Raw genomic sequence first — 26,973 nt, forward strand, 5'->3', positions numbered from 1 at the left:
CTTTGCTGTCATTCACTGCCCAGCACCATTCAAGCCCTGCTTACACATGACGAGTTTATGAATGAAGAAATATCTGAATTCAAAACACTGCATCAGATTAAGAGATGATCAATGTCTGAAAATTTGTGCATTATTCATTAATTGCCTTTTGAGTTGATTATTCACCGATTGCTATTAATTATTCCCCTCTTGGAAAAAGCTTCAATGATCTAATCAAGAAGAGACAGGGGGAAATATGTTAGGGGATCAACAGTGTACACCAAGAACCAAGAATGAATAGAAATAGCCAACAGGAAAAATAAGTGAACACCTACAGCTACTGTTTGTGAAGTATCTAAAAATAACTGGGCATTCACAGAAATCAGGAATGGTTCCCAAACATAAAAAATGTTTACCAGAAGATTGTGTATAATGAGCAATTTTACCAGCTATTCAGCACTGATCCAAGGAATTCTCTGATTCAGAAAATGACACTTTGAGCAAAGGGGCATTTGAAGACTGAGAAAGACTATTTTGACAAGGAATATCTGGAAAGAAGCAGAATTTAGTATAAACTTATCTAATGTTAAGAATATTAGAAAGCTCAGCTGTCCTGAGTCCTGGGTGTCTGAGAACAAGACGAGAGGGAGAGGTTTGTTCCTGATAGAGAGAAAAGGCGGTTTCTGAGGCATCCAGAAGCTGATTCTAATCCCCACTTTAATTAAAGAGGAGCAAGTTCTTCACACTGCATCTGCTAGACTTCCCTGGCAGGACCAGCTGCTCATCTTCCTGACTTCCATCATCACAAGAATTTTCCCAGTGCCAAGAGGAGACCAAGGGGGAGGGCAGGAGGCAGGGAAAGGACTGTTTTCGTTCCAAACTGAAGCTTTTTATAAACTTCAAATATTGCAACTTTTCCTCTAGTTGCTCAGAAGCAGTTTTATTCCAAGTGCCTGCACATAACCATAATTCATATCATTCCATAAAACCTCATTTCCAGAACCCTGAACAGGGTGGGTTTTCTTTTTTTTTTTTTTAGTCTAAGAGAACTAAGCCTAAAGTGTCTAATAAGACGTGACCTAATGAAAAACAATATTGTTCCAACACAGCGTTTGCATTTTCCTGCAGACAACACTCATCAGGTAGATAATAACATTTTATGCTGGGAAATAAGAAGACTTTCCTAAAGTAAAAAAGCCTATAATCTTCCATAATTTGGTACAGAAGAAAAGACATTATACCAAGGAAATGCATCTTGGCAAACCAGGCTATGATTAAAGGTAGTCACTGGTACTTGTGATCATTTCTTAACCTTAAGCTTTAACTGTCCTCCAAGTTGAGTTTTTTGGTAACCTAGTAGTTTATGGTTAGAACATATCTTGATAGCAATCCAAAGTCATCCTGAAACACACAAGTGGCTCACATTCTCTAGCAGATAATTGAATTCAGGCACAAGCTTTCTGTCAGATCTCTACAAAAATAAAGTGCATCACGAAAATCTAGAGACAGGGCTGAGAAGACCATCATCCAAAATAAGAGCAAAGGGGTTGCTCCACAGAAAATGATTTCTCCCAAATTGTAGTCTATTTCATATTAAACAATTGGCAAAAGGACTCACAGTATTCTAGCATTTCTAGAATCTGTATTTTCCTAGCATTTATAATTTCATCTTAATTGGCCAGAAATGCTTTTTCCTTTCAATTGACACACACTGTAACTCTTCCCTGCAAAATTATCATGACAATACACCAGCACAGGCACAGAAACCCTTCCTGTTCCTGACCACAATGATAATGTTTGATGAAAGAATGAAACTATTTTACTTGCCTGTCCTTCCCCCTGCACAAAACCACCCCAAACCAGCACTTTTTCGTGGCAGCTGGATCAGCAGGATTTTTTTATCACTGATAAAATCATCTTTTACAGGACATGGCTGATATTAAGATATTAGAGCTCCCTGACAGATTTCACATGGAGTTCTGATCCCTCCTTAGTTAACAAACAGTAATTGCATATGCTCAGTGTCTCCCTGTGCCAGGGTGATGGTGTGTTAGGGACGGGGTGTTTCTGTTCAGATTTGCTGTCAGATGGATTCCTGCAGGACAAGGGGCTGCAACTGAGAAAAATCTCCTGTCTGAGAAGTTTGTGGCAGACCCAGAGCAGCTGAGCTGTGCTGACGAAGTAAAACACTCAACATAACTAAAGACTGCTTTAAAATTGCAATTTAATGGTGGTTTATATATTTTTTTATATATATATTTTTCTTTATTTAAGTCATGTCTCCCTGCCAGGGGTAGGAGCATCACATTTTTGCTACAGAAGTCAGGCCAAGGTGCAATGAAGAGCCAGCCTGCACTCTGCATCCCACTAATTCATATTCAATTTCCCAGAGCACATTAAAGAAGAGCAGAGTCAGAGCAGGGCTCTTGGTGCCTTCCAGCAGAGGTTCTTCCCTGCAGAGGGGTAATTGCCATCATTCTCTGCTTACTCTCATATTAAAAGCAATAGATGTGTCAGAGCTCTTTCACTCACTGTGCCAAGGACAAGAGAAAAATCTAAGAAGATATAAAGGGCTTATTTAATATCATGGTCATCTTTGTGTTTTCCTCCCCAGATGATGGAAGGAAATACCTTTTTTTTTTTCTGCAGGGTAGGAGATGTGATAATTTTTTTTTATGGGAGTGAATTGAGCTTGAGTTCACAGAAAAAAAAAAAGTAGTGTCATTGTGTTCAACAGAAAAGAAATCAAACAAAAAGACCCAGTTTTACCCCAGTTGCCTTTCTCCACGTGCTGACCCAGGCCCTGGGCTCAGGGAGGGGAAGCTCGTGACTAAATCTCTGTCTGCTTCAAAACCTAAGGTAGAGGCATCAGAAGAGACACTGATGTCACACCTCAGTGACATGAATGTTATAGAAAAGAGGAAGAGTGACTTTTTACACAGCCAGATAGTGATAGGACAAGGGGGACCAGTTTTAAACTAGAAGAGGGGAGATTTAGATAAGATGTTAGGAAGAAATTCTTTACTGAGGCCCTGGCACAGGTTGGGCAGAAAAGTTGTGGCTGCCCCATCCCTGCAAGCGTCCAAAGCCAGGCTGGATGGGGCTTGGAGGAACCTGGGACAGTGGAAAGTGTCCCTGCCCATTGCAGGGGACTTGAAACAAGATGAGCTTTAAGGTCCCTTCCAACTCAAACCATTGTGTGATTCCATGATTCCACAATTCTACGGGATGCCTTTTTTTTCCTTTATTTATTTTTTTTTTTGGATCATGTCTCACTTGACTATTCCTTGGTGTATTTGGTCTTTTCATTCCAGTCTCTCGGGGGCTGAACTCCTGAAAATGTGTCACATTTTGCGCCTGGCTGTAAAATCCACGTGCAGCCCCAGCAGTGGCACGTGCTGGAAATGGAGGGGGATGTGACTAAGCCTGGCAGGACAAGACAAAGCAGCTGCTGGGTCTGAGGTGCTCCCTAAGGTGCCAGGATGGGACATGCTGGCAGCCAGGCCACACTTCACACCTCCCAGTTTCATTTTGTCTGAGTCCTGGGATGCTGCTATTTTGCCTTAGCCAGTCGAGGGGCACATCAGCCTTTGCTGCATCCCGGCTTTCGGCTCATCCCCAGCTGGTGGCTGCTGGAATTATTCCACACTCCAAGACTGGCAAATGTAAACTGTTTTACATCCACTCTGCTTCCTCTGCATCGTGGGAAATGCTGTTTCTGGTCCCTATGGAAGCAGTAGTGACTGTCTACACAGTGCTATGAATCAAGGCCTTTCCAGCACTGGGGAACAAAAAAGCCCTCCCTTCTCCAGGAGCACTTTTAGACCAGATATGAGGTACCAATATAAAGCAGCAACAGAAAAATCTGTGTAGTAAAAGAGACTTCCCCCACACAGCACCCTCTTTGTGGGCAAAACTCCCCACTGACACCCTTGCCCAAGACAGGACTGCACTGTCCAACTGGCCCCCTAATTTCTTGCTGTCTGTAATCGCTTCTCAGATGCACAAACCTCTCCAAAGCCGCCTCTGTCACTACATGGCTCTGTATCTAATAAATCTCCAGCTCTTTTATTTCTGTAGAATAATGAATCTACAATAGATGCCGAATTTCCCCCTTTTTTTTTTAAACCCTACCCCTGCCTGTTGCTGCCGGGCTGGAAGAGCCAAAGTTCTCCCATCCCTCCAGTGCGTTCCTGCTTAGCCAGAGAAATAATCAGCATTTACACCCGACTCACACACTTTTTCGGTGCTCCTGCGAGCAATCCAGAGGCGACAGGAGCAAATTGATGGAGACAGAAATGGGAGAATCCCACCCTGTCAGAAGATGAATGAGCTGAGCTTGCATGATGTGAACCATGGCTGACAGAAGCGAGGGGGAATCAAAGAGTGAGCAACTTTTGACAACACACGCTTCACAGCTCTGACCACTGAGGATCTACATGATTATCTCCAGACAAAATAACTGTGAGTAAAAGGCTTACATACACTTAAATTAAACACAGCAGGGTTTTAGTAATCTCTGTTTGCATTTTACTTTCTGTTAAGAAGGAAATTGCTTGGACTGGGAACATTTCATTTAATGGCATTTTTAGTTACCTTTTGTACTTCTAATGCCATAGTCTAAATTCACCCCAAATTACCCAGGAAGGCAAAAGAAACTTTTGTCCTTTATTTTTAATTGCTGCAGCTTCCTTACCAATTTTACTAAATTAAATGTGTTTTAAAACATCACCGTATTTGAAACCTAATTATCCCAATCTCTGGATGAAGAATAGCTAACAATACAAACCCCATTTATGTAATTTATTTTGCAAAGGGAAATAAATGGAATGCAGTTGCAGTAATGATATACATGTTTGCAATTCCACCCTGGTTTTTCTCTTCCCTACATCAACTTAGAGAAGCTGCATCTTTTCTTTTTTAAAAAAGAAAAAACAAACAACAAATGCTTTAAAAGCATCTCTGCTGTAGCATTTGTTATATCTCTGTATTGCTCTTAGAATGAGGGAAACTCTGCATAATGTCATGTTCTCTCTCTAAGTAGCATGAAGGGCTTTTGTTTTGTGTGCTGGGTTGGTTTTTTGTTGTGTTTTGGTTGGGTTTTTTTCTGGTTATAGCTGGTCATGAATGAGGATTATGGCCCGTCGCCCACAATAAGTCATGAATGAAGATCATGGCTGGTAATTGTAATGTGCAAAATAAAAAGAGGGCGAGGTGCAGGGCTGAGATGCTCTGAGTGTTCAATCATTATTCAACACACCCCAGCAGAGTGGAGTTTAATCTTTTTGGACCACCTAGTCCTGAGAACTTAAATTTCGTTTTTGTTGGATAAGCCACCATTTGCTCACTGCGTTTATCAATTGCTCGCTGACTTCCCGGTACTTCCAGCTGTATTAAGCTCTATCCCAGGGAAGAAAATTGTTCCCAACTCACGATCCCACCAGTTAAAAACAAGAAAACAAGCAATCCTCACCCAAACAAACAAATGAAACATGGAGCAAAAAGTCATTAGAAGAGTTCACTTGCGAAGTAAAGAAAATTACTGGTGTTTTCCATGGCAAAGCATCTCACCAGGCAACAGAATTTCGTGAAATTTTCTATTATGCTTATTAAAAAAAATTACAGAAATTAATATAAAAATAAAATCCTATTTTGTTCTATGAGGGTTTTAATTTTTTTGTTGTTGTTGGAGATTTTTTTTAAAAAATAGCACAGATACCATGAATGCAGTTCACATGCAAACTCATTTGTTAGGAAGATGCCTTCAAGCTCAGTAGCCCGCTCACTGGGAGTAAACACTGGGACATATGTGGTCAAACAACCCCAAATACTTGGTGAAGATCACTTCTCCAAACATGCCTTGGAAATTTGCTTTGCTGTTTTCTGTGGGGTCATGTTATTTGCTCTGGGCGAGCGCTCAGATGAGCCCTGACTGGTTTATTCATCCAAATATTTGCAAGACCTTTTAAGTTCGGCCTAAATGTTTATTTGTTCAAAAATTCATATGAGGAAGGGCTTTGTTATTCTTCATTCACTTGCCAGCCTTGTTATTCCCCGTTTTTGAAGCAGTCAAATATTCAGGAAGAGAATGGATACAACACCCATGTGATTTTGATGACAAATTGTGTCTTATAAACAATGACTGCTAGAAATGATCAGGGCATGAATAAATCCAACACTTGTTTGCATAAACTATCCAGTAAATATTTAGAAATAACAAATACTTTCCTAGAAATCAAAATAGCTGTGCGAGCAAATCACGAGCAAGAAGGAACACAACAAAACTTGAGTAATATTTTGTTTGTCATAAATAATTGAACCAATTGTGCCTGAAAACTTCAAGTAGAAAAATGAAACTCAAGCATTTCTTCCTATCCTTTCCAATGCAACTGGCTATTAGCAACTTTTCCAGCTAAGGACACTTCTCTGGTATTCTTTAGAGGATATTTCTTAAATGAGGTAGATCATACAGCTATTTATATTTGCTCTTTGGAAGCCTGAAATTAATTTTTTGTTGTGGGTTTGGTTTTTTGTTGTTATTTTCTCTTTTCTCAAAGTGTTTCTTTCCTTGTGCACACATGTCACTCTGCTCACCTCAGTTCCTGCTACTTACTCGTATTCCTGCATCAATTTTACCCCAGAAGATCTCCAAAGAGCAATTTTTTAAGTTTGATTTTATTATTTTTAGGGGAAAGAAACTGCATTAAAATATTGAACACATATGGCCAGTGGATAGAGGAAAAATAAACACTTCAGTTGAGGTATCTTTGTAGCCCTAAAAAGAGCAGAAATATCAACATCTACTTCATGAAACAGAACAATGGTGACCAAAGTGTGACTTTAAAGTTAGTTTGCCCATTAGCTAGAAAACATTTATTTATGCAGTGCTGAGAAGAGCTGGAGCTGCAAATATCCTTTCGGGTTTACAGACATTTAAGCACATTATTAGGAGCTGTGGCACAGGTATCACCCAATTTCATTACTACCTGACTAATTAACCTGTTTAAAGTGTGAAAGTTGGCACCTTGTCATTAGAACCCGTGGGAATAACTAATGAGAGCCTACGAAATAATTTGTTCCTCAATTTAAAAAAAAAAAAAAAAAAAAAAAAAACAACCCTCTCCTGAAGGGAGAGGTTTTATCTCATTATTCTTCTTTCCTGTTATCACCTCTGCAAAGCCAAGAAGATTTTGTAAAACTTAAAAGGTCTTTCTTAAAAAAAAAAAAAATACACGATGTTACATCTAAGGAAACACTTCACAGATCTTTAATAAAATGTGGTGCTATCCAACACCAATAGGAGAGCCAAGAAGTTTTCAGGGATAATGTATTCAGCCGAGAGCAGGAATGGGAATACGAGGCACAGGATTTATTTGCTATTCTTTTTTAGCCTATCCAGAGGTCAAAGGGACAAAAAGACACACCTGAGTTACTGATTGAGAATAAATTCAGGATAAATAAGGGCCTTGTTTTCTATTAGCAAATTACCTGCAGATAGGAAATATTTTTTACAATCAGAGTTATTCAAGGCTTAATAATTTTTGGAGAAAGGTTGTTATGAGAATGGGTTATTAATTTTCATTGGTTTTTTTCTGTATTTGTCACTGTGGGAAATGTTCACCTTAATTCACAGATAAAGGATCAAGTTCAGGAAGCTCTTCAGGGAAGCTTTAAAGCCCAAAGTATCACTTGAGGTGTATCAGTCTGAAGTTGGGGTTCTCAAACTGACTTTTCAAAAAAAGCCCCAAGTGCTAAACAGTAAAAAAGTGGCTTAATTGAAAATACATACATGGAAAATGAGATACTTAAAGCATTATGGATTCTAAGCAGCAAGTCACACACTTGGGGGATAGGGATGTGAAATTATCTATAGATATCCAAGATTCTGACAGCAGGATGGGCGAGGGTGTTCCCCTCAACAGCAGATGGGCATTAATTGAGATAAATTGGCAGAGCAGTACTGGAGATTAAACTTTGGGCATTAGGAGGTAATGGGGAAAAAAAAAGTGAGAGATCTGAGGTGGCGCTTTTTTTTTCCCTCCCCAAAATAGATGTGGAAAGATTGAGGGTCCTGAAGAAGTGGGGAAGATGAAGGTTGTGGTCATCAAAGGGGAAAATTTAAAGCTGTAACTGAAAGTATGAGCTGCAAGTTTAGGAAAAAATGGTCCCAACCTGAGATAAATTGAGACATAACAGTGGATGTCCTTGGGAATCGTCTGGTTTGTGGGGAAGAAACCAAGAAAAGAATAAAAGATAATCTTCCCATTGTGTATTTACACGTTTTGTGGGTGTCTGCAGGTGTAATTTCTGAGGATAAATTTGGGACCAGGTTGAAGGTAGTGCAGCTCTGAGACAAGATCACTCCATCTCTGCTCCCACCATCCCTGGAGACTCGAACATCTCCCCATGGAGAGCTCCAGGCTGCCATGAGGACCCTACAAACCCTCGCACTCACTGCAAAGATCCCTGCCTGGCTCCAGTCCTGCTGCTCTGTTGTACCCTCAGAGTAGAATCTGAAGGCAAAGAGCAAAGGCAAAGCAGTTTCCTGGTATTTGTTCCAAAAATAAGCAGATGCTCTCCCGTGATTGGAAACCAAGAAGTAAAAAGAGAAGAGGAAATGAGGTAACTGAGGATTTGCTGACATCTCCAGATTTTTGTTACTTATTTGGTGGTAGCCAGTGGTGACAGGTGACACATGACTTCCTCCTCAAAAAAAAAAGAAACAAAAAAAAAGAATTCCTGTTTGTGTTTTTTCAATTGTTGTCGTGATTTATAGCAGGGGTACCAAAAACCCCCTTCTGTCCCACAGACATTTAGTTTAACTTTAAAATCCAGTTTGACTCTGGACTGCTTAAACATCTTCATATAATCTGTGTTTAGGAAAGAAATAAAGGAGATGTGGACTTAAAAACTGTGGCAGAGCTGGTTAAAAATGCCTTGTCCCAACTGTTTTGGGGTTTTTTTGTTATTATACATAACAGATCTTCACTGTAGAAATAGGCTTGTTCTCTCTTATTTCACTGAGAATCTGCACATATGAAAGATAAAATATTTCCTGTCTTTCCTGATGGGAGAAAAACCTTCCCCAAAGGGCAGAGATGTGCAGAGAAGCACTGGGAACTGGGAAGATTCTCTGGGCATCACCCAGATCACCCTCTTGTGGGCTTTCTTCGTTCACCCACATGCAGACAGAGACTCTCAGCCACCAGGAATGAAATATTTGAACTGCTCTTGTATCGGTGCAAAGAGGATCTGTTTTGTTCTGGGAAAGTAGAAACTGACTGCGATGTTTTGGCTTTGCAAGGCAAGAAAAGAAATCCAGATCACAGAACAGTTTAGGTTGGAAGAGAACTCAAAGATTGTCTGGTTCCAACTCCCTCGATATGGCAAGAAGGATTTCTTTACTTGCTCTTTCTAGATTAATGATCCAAAGAGAGAGTGAGACCAAAAAGGTAGAGAAAATATCATGTATGCCACCATTTCCCCTCTGCTCTTACACACACTAATGAACACACACACACACACAAACCTCCATAATTGATGAAGTCTGAAGTTTTTGTTCCTGAAACCCAGCTTCAGATGATCTTATTTATTTATTAGTACCACTGTTCAATTTATATTTTGGCTTGCTATTTATTATGCAAAATAACACGCTCATATTTTATTCAGCAGAGCATTTGATTAGTGTAAGGCTTTATTTGCTGGCCTGCATAGCAGCATTTTGTCTGGTCTGCAGGCAATGTAAGACATCCCAGCTCGTTCATAATTCTGACTGACTCCAAAAAAGAAAACTGTTAAGAGGCTGAAACCCTTTCTCAGCATGTAGATGGCAGCAGGGCCTTCAGTTATACCAAGTTACAAGTTAATTTTGGCTTTGATATAATGACTTGTTACTTTTAATAGTAAATAAATGTGGTTTTTTCCACAATAGATTGTTAATTGCTCCAGGTATTTCAAGATCCTGTGAAAAAGTCTTTAGTGTCCAGTCTCCTGGGCAACACTTCTACATTCAGAGTCTGTTTCTGGTTTTAAGAGTGATCTGCAGACTTTTTACAAGATCTTTTTAATCTAAATCCATCGCATCTTATTAGTTTTCAGGTATTTTATAGGTGTTCCTTTTTACTGGGATGAATATAAAACATTTTAGGATTTGTCGACATTAAAGGTGCTACAAAAAAAAATAAACGTTTTTGGTGTGTTCCCACAACCCAAGGCACCAAGGAAGACCAGATGACTTCAAAAGCTGCCTTTAGCTATCTGTATAAAGGTAATTCAAACCATTTTCATCTTCAGTATATTTCCAGAAAAACACTTAACTGCCAGGTACTGAATAGATTAAAAAAGGGAAAACAATCTAGGAAGGTGAGGTCAGGAAGGTACAAGTGTATAAACGTGATGTATTCACTTTAAATAACAAATTAGGAGCCTGATTCATGAGGAAATTATTGACTACAGTACTTGTAGGGAAGAAACACAGTTTGAATATTTTAAGGGGAAAGTTCCAGGCTAATTTTCCCTGAAAAAAAGAAGACCCTGAGTGAGGAAAACCTCAGTTCTTGTCTTCTGTGGTGCAACCAGGATCCTTTTCAGGGCAATATTTTAGGCAATCCTGTTGGAATTGGGAGAGCCATGCTCTCAGAAAGAGGGGAAATTTGCTGTTTTCCCCAAAAAGCTTTTTCTGGGAACAAACAGAGCATAAAGGGACCCCACAGACAACCTGAGAGAAATACACCTCTAAGTAAAAACACTTCGTAAAAGAAAGGAGAAAAAAAAAAAATAAAAAGGAAAAAAAACCCAACCAACCACCAAATATGAACAAAAAAATGTTCTTCTCAGGGCAAGGGAAAGCTGTCTCAGCAGCATCACTTTTAAAATGGATAAAAGCCCTTCTCAGTGCTGAAGATAAATCAGTGGCACCAGCTTTAACAAAGAGAGAAACCTTACTTAGGGCTAAGAGACAGCAGGAGTGGTAGGAGTACCAGCTGGAACAGAGATGCACATCAAAGAAATTAAAGCCCTATGGCTGAAGAAATTACATGGATACTATAAACTAATAATTTTAAATATTAAAAAACCCTTTTCAGGCTACAGCAGAGACACACGTTGTAAGCAGCCAGCCCAAGGTTAGCAAGCACTGAGTGAGCACAGCCCCTCACAACCAGAGACCTTCACCTTGATGCCTCCCAGGTAACAAAGTGAATTGTTTAATCCCTACTGGTTAAAGACACAGCTTGGTTTATGTATTTTTTTCCTCCCTCTCTCTCCCCTTTTTAGTCTCTATTAAAATCCGTTTGTTAATCATACAGCAAAGTTGCACACAATGTTCTGTCTCAGAACAGGGAGTTATACACAGCCTGTGTTTCGCTGAAGCAACAGCTTGGTTTTCAGCATGACTCTGGCTTTTCCCTTGCCCTCCACGTTAGGCTTTAGAGAGTTAAATTTAAGGTCTAATTTTCTTTACTAGCAGAATGTATCTCATTTGCTATCAGTGCATGCAGTAGACTTTTTTTTTTTTTTTTTTTGTCAACATGGTAATTCAAGGAGAAAGTCAGGCTCTCTTTGTTACCAGATTTACAATGGTTTCTTAAAAAGACAGCTTGTGTATACCTCCTGCCTCACTAGAATGCTTGCTTGCTTGGTTCCTAACAATGGCTCATTAAATTCAGTCAAACTAGTATGAAACTTACCTTCAAGCAGTTTCACTTGCTGAACCCCATTCTCAAAGGATTTTCTAATCTGCAATTTCTATTTTAGACTTTGAGCAGGAAATTGGAAAGAAAAGAGCACGGAGCACTTTCTGCAGAAACACCCAAACCAAACAATACTTGATGATACCGTTGCAGAGGCAGAATAGATTTGTGTCACTCCTGTTTGGAAGGCAATCATGCTCACAACATTTATTCTTGAAGCGGGAGCATTCACCGATCGTTTGGGCTGTAATTAATCTCATCTTGGAAGAGAAACCATAGATTCCAGCAAACTTTCCTTTCTTTTTTTTTTTTTTTCTTTCTCCCCCCTGAAATCTGTTATTTTGCCAGTCTGCACAAGACAGTTCAAACCATACACAGCTCATTACTGGCTAAACTTTTCATCTATACTTCCCACCTCAAACCCCCAAAATGCTGAGATGTAGCTGGACAACCAGCAGCACAAGGACAGAATTTTCCCCTTTATCCTGTGAGTGAGAATAATTCAGATTGGTAAACCTTCACAGGAATCTCTTGATACACATTCCCCTCGTTCCCTTTATTATAAGGTACCTCCCTCAGCATTGCATTTATGGCCAAAAAAACACTCAGATATTTCACATGAGCAGCTTAAGAAGGAAAAGTTCACAAATTAAACTCCCCCCCCCAGCAAAAGAAGAATAGAATATGATGAGTTGGAAGGGACTCACAAGAAGCCCAAGTCCTGGCCCTGTGCAGGACACCCCAAGAATCCCACCATGTGCCTGAGGGCATTGTCCAAACGCTTCTTCAGCTCTGACAGACGTGGTGGAGATGCTGGGGTTTGGTGACTTAAATCATTATCCATGGGAAATCGCCTGATTGTGAATACAGATAGATAGACAGATAGATGTATTTTGGTTTTTTGGGAGGGCACATGCATGTTTCAATAACCTTTTATTGCCTGACACATAGTCCATCACAGAATCCCACAGTATGCCAAGTTGGAAAGTTCTCACAAGGATCATCAAGTCCAGCTCCTGGCCCTGCACAGAGTCACATCCCTAAGAATCACACCCTGTCCCTGAGAGGATCATCCAAATCCTCCTGGAGCTCTGGCAGCCTCAGTGTTTTGCCCACTGCCCTGGGGAGCCTGTTCAATGCCCTCTGGGTGAAGAACCTCTTTCTAATATCCAATCTAACACAACTCGAGGCCATTCCCTCGGGTTAAAGCCACTGGAAAAAAAAAAAATCTATTTTTTTTTTAAGAGACTGGTCTGTTGCTCATTGAAGCTGTGTGTAGTAATAAAATCACTTTTATTTTAGCCATTTAATTGTTATTGTTGATGTTTGTTTTTTTTTTTAAGTCCAGCCAAGGTGTCTTAATTAAGCCACGACAGCGCGTGGCTTTTTTTTCCACCCGCCCCTGGAACTGCGTGCAAAGCTGAGCCTGTAAATGTCACTGCACAGCCAAACACTTCCACAGTAACCCCACTGCCTGTCCTTGTCCTGCCACCAGGAAGGCTCTGCCAGCACCTCCCAGCCCCGTGAGCAGCACATCCCTGCGCTCACAGCGGGTTTGTGTCCCATGGGCAGCTCAGACCACACGTGTAGCAAAGCAAAAGTGCCATCTGGAAGTAATTCCCCGTTATTACTCCTTATCAGGACTGCTGAGGGGGTTTTTATTTATCAAGTATAAATGAATCATAGGGCAAACTGATGTGTGCTCATTAAACTATGAAAACTTATTAGGCTATCCTTTTACTGCTCAAAATAGAAGCCTAATAGAGGTAGGCTGGATCACGCTAACCTACAGCATGAATGTGACATGCAAAAGAAGAAATAGAGTGAAATCTGTCTGAGTTATGCCAGGAAATTACATATTCTTCTTAAAGTAAAATAAACACTTGACAAAGCTGTTAATCATCCCTAGTGGAAAGGATTTACAGATTCAATATTAAGATGATGAGCTTCCCACTGGTCTTAGGAGCACTGTAGTCAAATGAATCAATTTTCCTCTGAAATCATTTAGATAAAAATTACATTCACATTGAAGAATATGAATGGTTTGAATGCTAAGATGTCACTTTAAAAATGTGTCGTCCCTCCAGTGAGCTCCTATTAGTCCTCAGCTAATATTTAGTATATTTTGAATGAAATATTCAAAGCCTGGGTCTTCTGTGTAAATATCTGTAATGTACCATATAGGCTCACATACTTTTTCCTGTACAGAAACAGTGTTGCATAAACATACATAGTCTGCAGAGCCTGAATTAAAAAAATATACATTTAAGATTGATTTTTAAATATCACTCCTACCTCGACATTTCACATCAAACCACACTAAAGATCTGCTTCAGAAAAATAAATTTGCACATTAAATAGTAGAAGAATAAAGAATACATATTTATCTTGATTAAGATGATTTCATAAAAGCTCTTGACAATTAAGGGGGTTTTTCTCTTTCAGTAACTCTAAACAATCCTTTGTTGAGAACATATTTGAAAATTTACCTGCAGTTAAAGACTGTCTGGGGACTCCAATAAAAAGAGAAAAAAAAAACCCAAACAATTTTTAGAAGTTACCCATTCAAAGAGAGAGAGGGGGAGGGGGAGAGAGAGAGAGAGAGGGAAAAAGAAAGAACGAGGCAGGGAGATTATAGAATTTAATGATTAAGAATGTGTGCAGTGCAGTATAAGTACATTTGTTTCCTTGGAAACAAACTAGTACTGTTGCACTGAAGAAATTTGTAAGCATTAAAAAATTCTGTAATCAGGCCCCGGGAGAACACATTAAATTTTTTAAAAGGGATAAATATTTGACATTCCTGGCCGTTCTCTGCCTGCACTTGTTGATGGGCCCTGCTGACAATGGGTGGTGTTCCCGATGTCGGAGAAATGGATACGACACAGAGACCTGCACGGCCACAATCACACTCTTAAATGGCTAATCCAACCACCAGGAACAACAACTCTGGCATGGGACAGGCAGGTTTACACCTTTTAAGTAGCAAATAGATGGGAAGTGCAGCTAAATGCAAATAAATGCAGACTACCAAGCCTGCAATAAAGATTCCATGGGGGAATTATCAAGAAGAGGGTCTAAACCCCTGCCTAAAGTCATCCTTGCATGCAGAAAGCAGCAGGCTGGCTCCCAGGGAAAAGACAGGACAACAGCAATCCCATTTATGTCAGGTACAAATTATACCTTTTGGAATTTGACTGATTCAAATTAAAAAACAGGCTCTAATCTCTTGAACTTTCTCCTGTTTCACAATCAAATTCAACACAGTTTTTTTCCAACTGCACAGGAACATATAGAGGCTTGTTTTAAATAGGTTTTGCTAACCAGAAACAGAACCAGAAGAGGAAAGGAATGAAACAAATTTCTATTTGTAAGCTGGAGAAAGAAAAGTATTCATAATATCATAAGAAAAAAATATATAAAGGGGCTCCAAGAAAGCTGGAGAGGAACTTTGGACAAGGGCATGGAGTGACAGGACAAGGGGGAATGGCTTCACATTGAGAGAGAACAGGGTTAGATTGGGGATTAGGAAGAAATTCACAGTTATGAGGGTGGGCAGGCCCTGGCACAGGTTGCCCAGAGAAGCTGTGGCTGCCCCTGGATCCCTGGAAGTGTCCAAGGCCAGGTTGGACGGGGCTTGGAGCAACCTGGGAGAGTGGAAGTTGTTGGGATTGGAACAAGATGATCTTTAAGGTCCCTTCCAACCCAAACCATTCCATGATTCTATTATTCTATAAAACATTACTTTGTTGAACTGTCCATTTGCAGGTGTAAATGAGAACAAGTTAGAAGAGCACGTCAACTCTGGTTGGGTGAATATAAACAACATCTATTCTTCTGCTCACTTATTGTACTGGAACCTTTAGCCAGGTTGCAGAGCTGTGGAATAGATGTCATTTGCCCTGGAAAACCACACAGCTTTTATGTGTCACAAGTTTCCAAATAAATATTCTATCTTTTAATGAAGGTACACAGGGAAAGGTGAGACTATTTGATCATTATAAAGTAAACTTGCTTCCTACCACCAAAGAAACAGGAAAATATGCAAACCAGGACTAAAATTATTAATACAGGGAGCTCATTTGGGTTTATCCCAGTTACATATGAGACTTTAAGATCTGGTGGATGAGGCTTTATCATTATGAGGAAATAATAATTGCCAAAATGACCCCTCAGTTTCTCCTGGATGGAAAAGCAAGACCTGGGAAGTTACGTGGAAAGAAAATGGTAAAAATGATTCTGGGTACAGGTTTTTCATGCAAGTGGAAACCTTGAAATTAGTTTCCAGGAGCAATCTCAGATGTGGAAGTGGAAGGTCTTGCTGTCAGAAGAATTAGAGGAATATAAAACTAAAGGTCCCGTTATCCTTCACTCCATCCAAAAAAAAAAAAACCAAAAAAAAAAACCAAAAATCTGAGTTACTTCTTTAACCTCATCCCTTAAAGTCAAGGGATTAAGACTCCAACTTTTACAAAATTAGAAAGGAGATTTTTTGCCTTCTTGGCTACTGAACCCATGGCAGCAAATGGGGTGGAGTTTGAAGGAAAAGAGAGCAGAGCTCCAAAGCCCAAATGCTTGGCTGGTGCAAGGAGGTGTTGCCAAGGCTGGAGAGGTGAGGGTGACCCTTGAAACTGAGCTCTGTTGAGCAGGATGGCTTCCCAGCCAACCTGCTCAGTGGCATTTGCAAATTCCCAGACTGCAGGCTACGGGAGATACTGGGATCCTCTTGGATTCCAGTGATATTTTCATTATTTCAACATATTGCATTAATTTCTTTTGACTCAGTGGTTCTCTGCTGCACTTCAACATTTCAGAGTGTTTCTGAAGAGCCAGAGCAAAAGCAAAGTGCTTTAATACTTTTGTATTTTACCTCATCATCATATAATACATTAATACTAAAATGCTTCTGTCAAATCAACTCAAAATTGTTAAAGATACCTCTTACTGTCACATAAAACCAAAATATTTGAGTAATATTTGTGTCTTATAAACAGAAACTAACAAGTTTCAAAGGAAAATTAAATTGTAGCCCACTTGAAGTCAGGAAATGTTTTGGAAGACCAAGACAAACTTTAGCTACATATATCTGGGTTTGGCATGGATCATTTTGTCATGGAATTATGAATAACTTAGCTTGGGAGGCCCACCTGGACCCATTTGGTTCAGTACCCCAAAAAAAGGGCCAACCTTAGAGCTAGAAAATGTTGCCCAGGGCCTCCTCAGCTGGGTTTGGAACATTTTCAAGGCTAAACTTTCCTAAGAGTCCCACTGGGCCCCTCTTCCAGTACTTAATCAGCCTCAAAGAGAGAAATTCTGAGCTTGATAAGAAATAATGGCCTTTTTATTATTATTATCATTATTATTTGTTTGGTTTCTGATCCTCAGGCTGATAGTTTGATGGGATAGGGAAGAAAGTTTCCTGTAGCCAATGGCAGAAAAAAAAAGCCCTTTTTCTCAGCTATCTCAGCCCTCAGCACAACCCTGCTCTCAGTGTAGGTACAAATGAGCTCACAGAATCACAGTTCTTTTATTTACAGGCAATTTGAAAGGAAAAAAAAAAAAATCCCATCCAACCCCAAACTGTTTCCGAAATGACACACCTGGCCATCAGACTTGGCTCAGGACTAACTCTTCCACTCTTGGAGAATCTTAATCAGCTGTTCCTCTACTTCTTCCTGCTTAAACGACTTGTAGGAAAGGCAAAGTCCCATTCCTCTTGAAGAAAAGAGATTATAAACCCCTGCTGCTTTCTCAAGGACAGATTCATGATTTCCCATCAAGCCATAAAACATCCCACAGAACACAGTGCAGTGTGTTTCATGCAGAAATTAGGCACTTACACAGCTTTTCTGCACCCAAAACTCCCTTTTATATCAATAGTTAGATAAAAGCATGCAGATATTCTAGAACTTTTCATGACACTTTCGTTTTACCGCTGTTATGCAGATTGGCACTTCCCCCTTTGGATCTTTCCTACCCATCCTGTATTTTGCTCTTCCCAAAATTCCTCATTCTCTGGGTAAATTTGAGACTGGAACCCCTGACTCCTGCGTCCTGTGATTATCTATGGGAAAAGTAAAACTGAGCCAGCTCTAGGGAGAGCTTTTCCTTTGGATCTCTGCAGGGACCCAAGGGGATTGCTCCTTTGATACTATTTTTTTTAGGAATCCTCGAGTCTGCATGCGAGCCCTGGAAAGTTTATTGTGATATGGCCATGTGGTAATAATATATCAAAGTCCAGCATTAAAATATTTCGAAAACATGAAAAATGGGCTGTTCATAGTGCTCAAGAAGGACAGGCAAATTTGCTGACAATGTGGGTGATTTCCTGAAATCAGAGTTCATCTTGTAGCAAACCCATGTTCTGGAGGCAACAGAAACAAGCAGAGCATAAATCACTCACTCACACACACTGTCTCCTCTGTCCTGATAATCACAGGGGTTTGGGATCACAACAAAGCAAACCATGCCTTAGAAGAAGAATAAGGGCCTGTTTCAGTGTCCATGGAAAACAATGGAAAGCCTCCCATTGACAGGGACTTCAAGGGATTTGTGCATCCACAAATGAGCTGCAGTGAGCTTTTTACCACAAAAAAAACGTATCAAAACTGGTTATGAAAGTGTACTTTTAGCTCTCTACAATGAATACACACATGTAAGAAAGTCAGAAAGCACCAAAAAAAAAAAAAATAGATGTATCCCTTTTTCACACCTTGCAAATGCGTTGTGGAAAGCTTCTCCTAATTTAATCCATAGTCCCACACAGAGTGCATTTGAACACTCTGATTTTTTTAATCTCTGTATGAGTTTGAGTAGGTTCAAAAACTTTGAGAACACAGATATTAAAGCTATGACCAAATTTGCATTCTAGATATATTAGTATTTTAGGAATCATTGTGAGGGTGTTATATTTTGAAGGGCATTTAAACTCCCTGTACCCTCTGCTTTGGCAATTCCACATTTCTAAAGCAGCAACGTTGTCTCACCCTTTATATGAATTTAAAACTATGTCATTTAAAGGTAGTCCCATTTTCTAGTTTAGTACACATCCTGCTCTGAAAAATTTTACAACTTAAACATCTTTTTCTTTTTTCAGCAAGAAAAGAATATTTGGGGGGGCTAGGAGCACGTCCACCTCCTAAATCACAACCTGGGATTGCATTACCACAAGAGAAAGAACCCTTTAACACAGGAAAAGTAAGGCTGGGTAGCAAATAAATTAGATACAGACATGAGATAATAGAAAGCACAGTAATCAGAAGAGATGTTTTATTATTACAGGTGGAGATAATGTTGGGGAAAAAAAAAAAAAAGTGTGGGAGAATGCCTTAGGCTTGTTTTAAGACCAACATAAAAATGTAATACCTATGTGTTTGCTTCAGCATCTTTTTTTTTTTTAAGTAAAGTTTATTTTTTCCCCAATATTTATTTACTCTTCACATGCAGAAAGAGGCCTATTGAAGTATTTAAATGTGCCAAATATTTAGGATTTAACGTGCCCCATGTCTGAATGTGAGGTCATTCTTTTCCTTACAGCCATATTTCCTACAGCCACATAAACACTTCCCCTTCCATAATCTTCAGTGGGTTCAATAAGAAATTCTTCTGCTGACCTACAGCAGGTTTTTAGGTTTTTATTCTCTTCTGTGAAACAGATTAAAACTTCAGGTAAGATTTTTGGTCCCCTCTAAGGTGTTTTTTCATACAATGATTATTTTCCTGTAAGACTGAGCGTGGCCCATCAAAAAAGTCTTGCAGGTGGTTCTTTTAGGTTCCACCACTTCAAAATGCAAGAGAAATTTGCATTCAATAATCCTCACCCATTAGCCTTTAGTTTAGAAAGAAATAAGTCTGGAAAAAAAGCGTAAATGTCCCCCAATAATTTGCTTTAATGAATTGAATGACCATTAACCTGCTGCTAATCAACATAAATAATTTAAAGTACGAGCACCACAACTAAGAATAATTATACAAGTTATGCAGCTTTTATTTTTTATATATTTCTAAATTCAAATTAGAAATAAGAGTAATATACCAGAAAGTCCACTATTTTTACTAACAAAAGTCCTGCTAATGCACATGTGAGGAAGAGGAGGTTTAAGCACTGGTTGCATTTTGTTGTTCCACAAGAGAATAAGAAATTGGCCATTTTATGAGTGCAGAGATAGAGGGCCCATTTTACCTGTGTGAAAAATATTTTTAAATATTGAAAGAGAAGGTAAAACAAAATGTGAATATTAATTACACCTCCCCCAATTTCTCCACCTACCCTCCAGTCATTTTTAGTCAGTTCATAGCAAGTCCACTGGATTCTCTATCACACTGTGATAAAACAAAATATTTCAGTAGCTTGTAATCTTGTAAGTCAAGATTGTGAAATCTTTGAAAAGTTGGTATCCAATACAAATTCTACCAAACTATCTTTTTAATTAGTACATGCTTTTAAAATATTTTCTGAGCACACCGTCCAGCAAATTCCTTTTTAAACAATACTAATAATTGTAATAATCATAGAATCATGTGATCTTTCTTTTTTAGTAATACTTTTAAAAGGGAATCTAAGGGGTGCAAATGCTGTCAGAACATTATTATTATTATTATTATTATTAATATTATTATTATTCAAATGAATACCTGTGCTGACTTTTTGTTTGGGCAAAATTGCCTGAAAATACCAGAGTCAGATCTAGTTCAGATCTGTAAGTGATTTTGTTCATTTAAAGTAAGAATTGCACCATGTGCTGTGGTTGAAAATAGAATTTCATCATCACCCAGTATCCCACAATGGGGAGGTACAGAAACTTCAGACAAAATTCCATTTTCCAACTCATATAGTGATAAAACACTGGTTTTATTGCATTTGTGAAACTCTTTCAGTATAAGCAAGAAAAAAAAAAAAAACAGAATAAAAGCTGATGTCATTAAAGGATTGCAGAGAAACCCCCCCCTCCATGCACCCAGACATGAGAATTTCTGTAAAGAGAATAATTATGAATAATCAGAAAACTTCTGAAGGACCTTTTACCAACTCATGACCAGTTAGGAGGTATCATTTGGTCTCTTGGTCACAGTCAAGACAGAGCTACACAAATACTGGAAAAAACCTGGTTTCTGAACCTCACAAAGTGATGTTTCTGGCTTTAATTGCTCCACAGCTTTGCCAACACTTAATTTTTAAAGGCATCCTTATACGTAAGAAATGGGTTTAGAATGAATGAGTTAATGAACTTACTGGGACCTAACTCTAGGTGGGTTATTTTACACAGGTTTATCCAACCAGCCCAGGAAGAGGAGCAGAAACTGTATTTGTCCACTCAAAATCATCATCTAACTTTTGGGTACTGAAAAAAAGTATCTTTTAACGCAAATCAGATCCCACACAGCCCGAGCTCAGGAAGCAGGATGGTTCCTTCAGCCTCACAGGTAGCACGACATCAAATGACAAAATAAATTCATCAGCCAAAAAAAAAAAGAAAAGGACTGTAACACCAGGAGAGCTGGGTCACCACTTACATCCCAGACTTCAGAGGAAGTAAAACAACTGCGAAGGAGCTGATAATGCTGTCTGATCTCTTTCAGAGGGAAAATTGGAATGGGATGTAGATAGCAATCAGTGCCAAGAGGTTTTTGTCAGCAAGGAAATGCAGACCACCGCGTCCTTTCTTCCTTTACATCTGACTTCACATCCCCCACCAACATCCCCTCTTTTGAAACTTTTCCACGTGAAAATGTTTAGTACCTGTGTGGGAGCTCCACGCCAGTGGGAGAAATTCAGGAGCAGAATTATCAGGTCGTTCTCTTGGGCAGCAACATCTGTCTGACACTGAACTCCAATGCTGAACCCAGGTTTTCTTTGCAAAATGTGTTTGGAGGGGAAACCCAACATATATAATTCCTGGGAAAGCTCCACCAAAACATATTGCTCGAGCAGACAATGAGAGTTTACCTCATCAAGATGCACAAAGGGAGACAGGCAATGTGTGTGCAAACAGCTTTTCTAAGTATCAATGGCTCACCCTTTACAGGAACATTTCAGGAGGAAAGACAGGCAGATATCAGCAAAGGAAGGTGTTAAGTTTCTCCTGAAAAACCAGGAAATGCAGTTTATAAAGCTAAATTTGAAAGAATAGATTTGTTTTAAAGCTTGAGGCTTAACGCTCTTGTTGAGTAGGGGAAAAAACAGCACCATTGATATGCTGATCACTGTAACAATGCAGAGCACAGAGACAACTGAAAACTTTACTCCTACATCTGATTTAGGGTATTGTTGAGTAGCAGTTGTTGGAATTTATACAAATAACTATTCTTCTAGTCTGTGTTTATGATATTTTATTAATCTTTCTAGTATTACTATTATTATTAATAATACAGGAGCAGGGGTTTTTTGCAAAGCTGCATTGTGTTCTTGCAGACACCGGTGCTTTGAAGAATTTCCTTTCGAAATTATAAAATATTTATACAATAAATCATCAGATGATTTAAAATTAAATCATTCTGGTTGCATTTATGTTCATGAATCAAATGTGACTTTTCTCGCTTTACATAGGCCTGTGCTGTTTTCAACCTCAACCTTTGCAAGTGACATTTTCATTTAGAATCTTATCATTTCATAATTATTACCTTTCAGAACTCCTAGGGAGAGAACAAAAGCTTCCTCTTTGTGTTTCCATTGTTATGTTTCTTTGAAGAGCAAATTAAATTTCAATCCCAGCCAAAACAAACTTTTAGAGCACAAAATAAATTAGAAATTACGTGAAGAAAATAGCAAGCTGTGAAAGCTCAATGTGGCCTCCTGAGCCCAGGTACATTCTAGATAATTTACTGCTTTGTTTTCTTTGTTTAACCAGTAGACCAAGCTCAGCCTAAGGAAACATGGCAAACATCTCACTGAAGGTGATCTGAGCTGCTCTGAAGTGACACCAGGACTTTTGTGATGTTAATAAAAGAGAAGGGTTCGTTTACACCCCCAGGGTGATTATTTACTATATTTCAGATCATCATTACCTTTTGATTGTCCTCTGAGCTGTCCAAAGAGGAGATATCTGATTGTTTCTCAGCTCCCTTGCAAAATGTGGAGCCACACTCTATAAAACACCATATTTACACAGTTGCTACTAATGGTGATTCTTATTATCATCAGATTCTTTTAATTTCACTCCAGTGGGCAGATTATTCTTTTCTAAGGTAAATGTCATGGCTGATTCATAGAAAAGGCACAACTGCAATTAGCAGCAAGAGTAAAAGGGAGCAAACAGAATATTTGCAGGCCTGGAAGGCACTTCTGCTTTTTCAGGGAAATTTCGGTTTTAATTAAGGAAACAAACAAACTTTGCATTATCAGACTGTGAGATGGGGGGAAAAAAAAAAAAAAATCAGGCTGGAAGTAGGAGGAAGGGGGAGAAATCAAGGGACCTGGAGAGTGTTCAACTCCCAGCAAGGGACAGAGATGTAAGTGGCTCCTGGCAGCCCTGTCCGGATGAAGAGACGAGGTGGCAGCACTCGAAGCCTGGCAGAGAGCGCGGCGTTGATGGCAAGGAGGGAGAGAGGCACTCACCTCATAAAACAGTGACACCTGGGTGAGGCAGAGCCTGCCTGCCCTCTCTCCCCGGAGCCTTGGGGTCACAGGTTGCCCAGCAGGCAGGGACATTTCAGGAGAGGTGCGCTAACACACCGGAGCAGGAGCCAGGAGGTCACCACGGTGGCCACACGCGCAGATCCCAGTGCCCCAACCCAACCCAGCGCCTGCTCTGATTAAAACTTGCGAGCCCATCGTGTTTTAACACGAGCTGAGCTGCCAAAGCTCTCCAAAATTCACCCGTTCCGAGTTAAAAGGAGCAGCGCAGTCCACGACCGTGAGCGAAACAGAATAAAAAAATATTTTGTTTGGACTCGGGGAAAAAAAAAAAAAAACCCACGAAAATTATTGAAAATAAACGCCACAAATCTATTTTATTTCCCCCCAGAGCCTTGCAAAGGGAACCAATATTCAGCTGATGTATTTTGTGTATGACCAGGGCTATGCATTAATCTCGGTGATTTAAGTTGCAGTTGTGCCTAAATGCCCTCAGCCAGCACAAGCTGCTCCTTGTTGCCACCATGGTAGAGAACTGGGACCATGAGGGGACACTGAGACAACCAAACCTTCCTCAGCTTGGAAGGACTTTGGGCTTGACTGCTTTGTTATTGAGGTCTCCAACCAACCTCGAGCGTCTCCAGCTGCTTGTTTTTAAATAGATCACTTTTTCCAATCCGTGCCCTTCCTAAATCCCCACTTCAGCATCCCATAGCACCTCTGCCATTGAAACCACCTCGCTGTTTTTCCCTGTTTTTTCAATCCCCATCCCTAAATTTCTGCCTGCTGTAGATATCAGCCACAAGCCCAGTATTACTCTGCTATAAATGACAAGGGAAATTGTCCCAACTCATGTCAGCTGGGGACATAAACAACTTAATTTTTAATCCTTTCCAGTGGTATCACCGTTTCAAGGAGGAAAAGAATACGATATTATTTCAGTCATTTGATCTTCTTATTTTGGATATACACTGGATTACTTAGGGGGAGTTTAATCCAATTAGGATTGCCTTTTTCAGCCTAGGTAAAATCCAGTGGGGAGATCCTTCTCGGTGAAGGACGTTGCTCATCCCAAATAAAGGGAGGAACTGGCTCATCAATATTCCTCATACAATTTTAGCTGAGTTACTCTTCTGTTTCCTGTTCAAAATCCTGCTTTTCAGAAAAACTGTAGTTGTTTTTTTGGGGTTTTTTTATCCCAAAGAATAAGATGTAAATCTACTGCCACCAACTTTCTGTTATTCCAAAGAGCTAAGAAGTAAAACCACCTGGTATTTTTCTTCAGCCCCTATATATGCATATGCAAATCCAACAGCTTCACTATCTGCCAAACTATTTACCAAGTTTGTCAGGGAAACAGCCTCTGAAACAATCTTCTTTTAAAATAATATTCTATGATTCTAAATTCTCCCTTTGAACGCTATTTTTGTCTCTCAAAGCACATTCACCCTCGCAGTCTGACTGCTCGTCAGGAAAAAAACAACCAGAAAAAAACACCGAAATCTCACTGTTGGCCTGTGTTCTAGTGCCAGTGTTCAAACATCAGGATCCCAACAGTATCCCAGCGCCTGAAAAACATCTCCTTTTCTTTGAAATCTGCCCGGGGTTGCGGATGAGAAATTGCCAGTAGGAATTACAACATTTGCCATGACTGAGATGGGGTGGGTTTTCGCATTTGGATTGAATGAAACCATGGAAAATGTTGTTACTAACAACTCCAGTGTTAGAAAAAAATCACCAAGTGACAGATTTCGAGATTAAAAGGAAATATTAAAAATCCCCTTCAATATTTAAAGCTTACTTAACTAGTAGCACTTCACTTGACACTGACTCGTGTCATTTTCTTTCATTCCTCTTTTGATCCATGCAAAGCAGTTACACGATTGCAAATATCTTATCATGTCACCTTCTCATATGGATGTGAGATGAAAGAATATTATCTCAGGCTGAGTGATAAGTCCTGCACCAAAACTACGGGTGGAATCTGCACAATCTGAAGCTGAACGGGAGCAGGGAGGCTCTGGGCATCTTTTTTTTTTTTTTCCTGATATTCTCTGTAGAGGATAGTTGAGAAAAAAAGGGTCTTATTTTAATGGGTTATTCAAGGCTCCTAATTAACCGTTGGGATTTTACACCAGGTTAGCTGAGCTTTTTTGTCAAGGCACAGGGATCATTCAAATCGCTTTTATTTGCATGATTACGAAGTGGCAAACCATCGATACCCCTTCACCTCTGATTTTAAACATGCAAAGGGCATCAAAAGGCCTATTAACATGAAATAAAATTGGCCCTCATCTGTTTTATTTTAAAGGGACTCTTCCCTCCCCCTCTTTCCACCCCCCCCTCCTCCCCTACTCCCCCTTTCTTTCTTATTTAGGGGACTGGGTTCCTTTCCCATACTTGGTATGTAGTACATCTTTTTTTCTCAGAGTTAATTCTCCAAGTCTGGTCTGTCAGCCAGTATAAACAACACTTGATGAATGAGACTCAAGGTGTTTAGTCACCTGAAGCAGCTGTTTGAAGTAACTCTACACACAGCCTGAGGCCCGTGTTTTCACAGCTGTGGGAACTCTTCAAAAGCTTTTCCTCTTGGCCTGCTCCTTTGCTGTGGCTTTAGACTCTTAGTGCAAAATCTGGACAATTTCAAAAGGGCACAATGAAACTAGAGACAGCAATTTTTGATGATTTTGAGCCAAAAAAGGGCCTAGAATAAATAAATGAAGTACATTTGAAAGTGCTTTACCTAGGTGGGCTATATATCTAAGAATTGCTCTCTCTACATGTGCCCATGCTCTCACTTAAAAGGGGAGATGGGGGGTTCAAGCCCTGCTCTCTGTTTACAAGTATTTTCACTTTCTTCTCTGATACAGTTAAAGCTTAATGTTTATTGGCCTGGAAATGCAGGTACCTGAAATAAACTCCACAAGTTTTTTCTAAGTTGGAAAGCTCTCCCAACTCATAAATAGACCTGCAATGATTAGTGATCTGTGCTCCCCGCTGGGAAGCTTTGGAGAATTGGCCTGGTGGAGGTCGTGTGATTGCTTCTCCTGGCTCAAAGTCTGTGCCTTAGTGATATGCCTCACTGTATCCATGTAGGTAGCCAAAGCAGTGATGAGCCTGAATAGAAAAAAAAATTAAAAATAAAATAAAATAAAATAAAAATTGAGCAAGGAGCTGAGCTGGCAGGGAAATTACAGTTTTGCAAATGCGGGACCCAATCGCGCAGCTGGGCTGAAATATTATATGCAGAATGAGGTCATGGATCAGAAAATGGATTTTATTTGGAGGTGGGAGTGGACTGCAAGCCTAAAGCATGATGATGATGAATTTGCTGGAAAATCCTGAGCGATAAATGGGCAGGTTTTGCCTCCCCTAAGATGAGCGGCACCGTCATCCTCACAAGAACCACTGCCAGCACATGAGGCTCCCCGTGGACCCAGACAGATATTGCTCAATGCCATGAGTAACCACGGTGCCATCAGAGCAGCCCAAGAAGGTGAGCATCCCATGGGAAAGGGAGCTGGAAAACGGATTCAGCAAAGGATTGACGCGAGCACCGGGAAGGGATGTGAGTCGCCAGAATTCATCGGTGGGGCTGCGTCAGGTGGATGCTCCGTTCTCTGAATAAGGCTTTCCATTTCTGAGCTCATCCAAACAAGGAAACACGGCTACATCCAACCTCAACTTTCCAGCGTGTCCAACAAAAGGCATCAGGAAGTTTGCCAGAGAGAG

The 26,973-nt window shown here is 39.9% G+C and overlaps 1 long non-coding RNA gene across 2 annotated transcripts; it reads left to right on the plus strand.

The window, feature by feature from the left end:
• The first annotated feature begins 4,318 nt into the window (after window positions 1-4,318).
• LOC126652770 (uncharacterized) lies at window positions 4,319-21,441 on the plus strand. Of its 2 annotated transcripts, none has more exons than XR_007632048.1 (3): window positions 4,319-4,443; window positions 11,064-11,166; window positions 21,249-21,441. It is a non-coding gene; the product is annotated as an uncharacterized LOC126652770 (long non-coding RNA). The 2 variants fall into 2 exon arrangements; XR_007632047.1 differs by lacking the exon at window positions 21,249-21,441 and adding an exon at window positions 11,734-11,856.
• Window positions 21,442-26,973: the final 5,532 nt, after the last annotated feature.

The sequence above is a fragment of the Myiozetetes cayanensis genome, unplaced genomic scaffold (assembly GCF_022539395.1).
Source record: "Myiozetetes cayanensis isolate MyiCay16 unplaced genomic scaffold, myiCay2020 scf9, whole genome shotgun sequence".
Classification (NCBI taxonomy): domain Eukaryota; kingdom Metazoa; phylum Chordata; class Aves; order Passeriformes; family Tyrannidae; genus Myiozetetes; species Myiozetetes cayanensis.